The sequence below is a fragment of the Bos indicus genome, chromosome 7 (assembly GCF_029378745.1).
Source record: "Bos indicus isolate NIAB-ARS_2022 breed Sahiwal x Tharparkar chromosome 7, NIAB-ARS_B.indTharparkar_mat_pri_1.0, whole genome shotgun sequence".
Lineage (NCBI taxonomy): Eukaryota > Metazoa > Chordata > Mammalia > Artiodactyla > Bovidae > Bos > Bos indicus.
The window spans coordinates 40769536-40775251 of NC_091766.1; positions in this window are offsets into that span (position 1 = coordinate 40769536).

A 5716-nucleotide genomic window follows, 5' to 3' on the forward strand; every position below is an offset into this window, starting at 1 on the left:
GAATTTAGAAAGATGGTAATGAGAACCCTGTATGTGAGACAGCAAAAGAGACACAGATGTATAGAACAGTCTTTTGGACTCTGTGGGAGAGGGTGGGATGATTTGGGAGAATGGCATTGAAACATGTATAATATCATATATGAAATGAGTCGCCAGTCCAGGTTCAATGCATGATACAGGATGCTTGAGGCTGGTGCACTGGGATGACCCAGAGGGATGGTTTGGGGAGGGAGGTGGGAGGGGGGTTCAGGATGGAGAACACGTGTATACCCGTGGCAGATTCATGTTGATGTATGGCAAAACCAATACAATATTGTAAAGTAATTAGCCTCTAATTAAAATAAATAAATTTATATTAAAAAATAAAATAAATAAATTTATATTAAATAAAAAATAAAAAAAGAACAATGTAAAAAAAAGAGAGATTAAATCCTAGGAGTTGTCATCATAAGGAAAAATTTGTTTTCTCTTTAATTTTGTACCTTTATGAGATGATGGATGTTCACTACACTTATTGTGATAATCATTTCATCATGTATGTAAGTCAAATCATGCCAATTATATCAGTAAAATTGGAAGAAAAAAATAAAGGTGAAAAAAAGAAAAAAGTTATGAATGATATCAATATAGTAAAACATTTAGTCATCAGTGAAAAACACAAAAATTATTGGGTAGACTGGATTGGCTTATTTTAGTCACAGCACTTCAATTTCAGCCTTCTTGTAAAAAATAAAAGTATTATTATCTTGGAGAAATTCTAGGATAAAGAAAGCTCCATGAGCTTTCTCACCTTCCTGCTACTTTGATGACTATGCTCCAGTGCAAAACTATTTTTATTATTTTCTACTTAGTGTTCTAGCTTCCCAAATAGCTTAAACACATCTTTTAAATTGAAACATGCCATAGCCTTCCCACATTCTCTGTAGCCCTATGTTTTTCTTGTACTGATTTAAAGAGAGTATTTCAATCCTATAAATGTTTAAGATAATAATATAATTATCATTACTATATCATTATACAATAGATGTTAATGCTTCAAATATTTAATTATCATTTGGAAAATCATAAAATTTTCAAACACACTACATGGTGTGTTCTTTGTGTATCTTATTAAAGATTATAAAAACCCATAGCTGTTGTTGTCATCCATTACCCATATGCTTGCCTCATTCTCTCCACATTGTAACAGTTTTTCATATTTCTTATCGTTTTTTTGTTTGTTTTATATGGGCAAATATCTCATTATTATATTCTAATAAGCTAAATTGCTCTTTGTCTAATATTGATTATAGAATGTCTTTTATAAGTTTTATTTTTTTAATTGAGTAAATATAGTTTGTTTCCAGGATTTCTGATTTTGTTTATTTTATATTCACTTATCTTCCTTTTGCCCTTCCTGATTTGTTTCATAATTTCTTGCTCTTTTAAAATAAAAGTTATACTTCTTTTCACTAAATTTAAAGTGGATATTTTAAGTGTATGTATGGCGAGACTGTACTTATCCAAAATATATCAATAAATTCCAACTATAACAAGCTCCTACTATATTAGTTCCTACTAATATATTAGTTTTTCTTAATGTTAGGCTTAACAATATGGAGATTCTCTCTCTCTCCTTTTGTTACATGAACACACATATACACACACACATCTGTCTAGCAGCCGGGTAACTTTCGGCAAGTAGCCATCTGGGATTCCAACTGAAAACTGCTTCTTGAGATTAATTATTATAATTTTGCACCCCATTCAGGTATTGTGGATACAACAGGTCCAGAGCCAGAGGCATTTTGTCTCACCCTTTTTAGCAGCAATACTGAGCCTTTCTTCTCAAATTCCCAACCACGAGTTTAATGGGAATAACAAAACTTCCCATTAAAAGGATAAGCACAGACAGTAGCTTGACTACTTTGGATTAGCCCTTTAAAGAGGCTGGAAATCCATGTCCTCTGGCTTCCCATCAAAGGTCTTGTTCCAGTCCAGCATTTCTTGCATGAACCCTTTATCTTCTTTATCCCTAGGAAACTACTACTCTCACGTGGTGACAGAGCTTGTGATTAAGCCCCACCCACTCTGCATCATGTCACCTGTTTCGGATCTTCAGATATATTCTGAACTTCCTGTCAGAGGAAAGTTTCGTTTTAATGTGTAAATATACATATATCTGATATCCATATTATATGTCTTTGGTATATGTCAGGAGCAGTTTTTAACATCCTTATGCAAGTTGATCTAAATGTATTCATTTTTTTCCCCTGTCACATCTACAGTAATATATCCTCTGTTTATTTATTTATCTGCTTGTTTTGGATTCCACCAGCATGGTATTAAATATATCATTATTTTGATAGGAATACATTAATATTTTATTGCTATTTAAGTTCTGTCTAAAGATTAATTATGGAATAAATCATCTCTTCATATATTTTTATACACTGGACTACCCATTGCTTTGCATGTTCTAATTAACTGCTGATTTCCGGTTTACTCTAATAGAAGCATTATTGAGTGTTTTGCCTTTAGGTGACTCTCAGAACAGAATTCATGGGCCTTTTGCTTATTAGAAGCATGTCAGGGTTTGCAAATGTATTGGGAGTGGAATGACAATAATGTACTTGTTAATATGATGCAGTAGAATAACAAAATGAAGTCTCCTTGGTGGTTTTGTGCTATTTTTGACACTTCTAAAGTAAAATTATTTTAATTCATGTTATAAAATATATTGTATACACAAGGAAATACATTCTGTTAACATTTATACATTTAAAATGAAAGAAAGTTACCTGTGGTCACCACACATATAGGAAATGTACATCAGCAATGAATTCAAACTCCTGGTGGTTGCCTCCTATCTTTCTCAGAGAGCTACAACATCCTCGATTTTGTTTTAGTCAATTCCTTTTCTTTACAATTTTATCATAAATATTTGTGTCTTCAAATGTGTGTTTTTCTTTTGAGCTTTTTATATTCAGAGAATCATACTGAAAGTGTTGTTTGTCTTTTTTTAACTTGAAGTTTGGCCTTGGAGATTTATTCATGCAAGTGCTGATGGTTGTAAAGCACTTAAAAAATAACTGATATGTACCAATACATTTTTAAAACATAACTTTTTCTGTTTTTTCCCTCCAATTTTGTGCTATTGTGAGTAACATTTCCACGAGTTCAATTTTGAACTAGTCCGTTGTTCCATGTCTGATTCTAACTGTTGCTTCTTGACCTGCATACAGGTTTCTCAGGAAACAAGTAAAGTGGTCTGGTACTCCCATCTCTTTAAGAATTTTCCTCAGTTTGTTGTGATCCACACATTCAAAGGCTTCAGCATAGTCAGTGAAACAGAAGTAGATGTGCTCTGGGACTCCCTTGCTTTCTCCATGATCCAAAGAATATTGGCAATTTGATCTCTAGTTCTGCTGCCTCTGCAAAACCCAGCTTTCCCACCTGGAAGTTCTCAGTTCAGCTACTACTTAAGACTATCATGAAGGATTTTGAGCATAATCTTGCTAGCATGCGAAACGAGCTCAATTGTATGGTAGCTTGAACATTCTTTGGCATCACCCTCCTTTGAAATTGGAATGAAAACTGACCTTTTCCAGTCCTGTGGCCACTGCTGAGTTTTCCAAATTGCAGACACACAGATACACACACACACACACACACACACACACACTACATGTTTGATAACATTTGCTATCTTTGATGGTTTGAAATTTATTGAGATTCATTTCATGGTTTGAAATTTATTGAGATTCATTTCATGCATTTTAAAGTTGTTTCATATGTTCTTGTAAAGAAACTCCACTCTGGAGTTGGATATATGTGAAGTGAAGTAAAGTGAAGTTAAAGCTGCTCTGTCATGTCCGACTCTTTGAGACTCCATGGACATCCATGGAATTCTCTAGTCCAGAATACTAGAGTGGGTAGCCTTTCCCTTCTCCAGGGGATCTTCCCAACCCAAGGATCAAACCCAGGTCTCCTGCACTGCAGGCAGATTCTTTAACAACTAAGCTATCCGAGGAGCCCAGAGAGAGCTATATATAAGATTATATATACCGTTCTAGTTCAATGTTTCTATATTCAAGCTTATTCAATTATATGTTTGACGTTTCTACAACTGGTGTATTGCTGGCTCACTTATTTTGTTAGGTTTGTGTGATTTGTTGATGATTTACCTCTTTTTATTTTTCCATTATAATGCCTTTTCTCTAGAGGTTCATTTTAAAGTTCATTTGTCATTACAAAAGGAATAGCAAGAAGGTGAGAGAACTCAAATCAGCATTATGTGTATTGATTAGCCAAAGTCTGAGGGAAGAAAAGTGGCAGACTAATCAGTTCTGTCAAATAGTCAGAAAAATTAAAAAAGAAAAACATTAAAACATTAAGATGATTAATCAATATACGGGTTTACTCTGTCATTGGGAGAAGGAAATGGAAACCCACTCCGGTATTCTTGCCTGGAGAATCCCATGGACAGAGGAACCTGGAGGGCTTCAGTCCATGAGGTCTCAAAGAAAGGGACAAAACTGAAACGACTTAGCACTCATGCACACTCTGTCATTAGCAATGAACTTCTACTTAACCTGCAATGTCAGTTGGTATTAGTATAAAGTCATCACTGTTAGGAAAAATCATTAAAATTAATCTTCTAGAACAAAGAGACCAGTCTCAAATTTTATCACATCATAACTTATTTTTTTACACTTAACAGATTCATGCAGTTTAAAAAGATGTATAGGTATGACACTTCATATTTGGAAGCAGCCTTTGACGTTTCTTATGTGAAAGCAAAAAGAACAAAAACAAAATTTTATAAAAGAACTACTTGTTTTTGTGATATTGATAAACATGACTGAAACAAATAATGGAAACAATAAGATGAGAAACTAAAGTTTCTCAAATGTCAGCATGCATTTGCAAAGAAACAGGAAAAAAATGATAAATTTTTAGAAAAATAAATTTAATAACAAATTAATCACCAGAGGAGATCTTTTATGATATTATCTGATATTTGTAAATTCTATTTTAAATAAAGAAGTATTCAAAGGTAATTTTTGTGAGTGAAGGAAATATAAATCACTGAAGATATATTCTTAAGAAGAAATTCAGTTACAAAAAGAAAAAAAAACTGTATAGAAAAATACATACTATTAACCATTAGTTAAACAGCTACCTTTAGTGGATTATTACTAGTACTTTACATTCCCTATATCAAAACTAAATTACACAGCAGATATCTGCAGAGCAAAACTTCAAAATTAGTAAGTGGTTAATTTTTATGAAGAAAAAAATGTTTATTTGCTTTTTATTTAGTTGAAATATAGTTGATAAAACATACTACATTAGTTTCAGGTGTATTGCATAGTAATTTTACACTTTCATAGGACTTGCCTGGTGGCTCAGATGGTAAAGCGTCTGCCTACAATGAGGGAGACCTGGGTTCAGTCTCTGGGTTGGGAAGATCCCCTGGAGAAGGAAATGACAACCACTCCAGTACTATTGCCTGGAACATCCCGTGGATGGAGGAGCCTTGTAGGCTACAGTCCACAGGGTTGCAAAGAGTCGGACATGACTGAGAGACTTCACTTTTCACTTTCTTTTTTCTCATTATGACATAATCAACATAAGTGTATTAACCATCTGTACCCATACAAAGTTATTACAATATTATTTATCATATTTCTTATGCTATTATATCCCTATGACTTTTTTATTTTATAAGTAG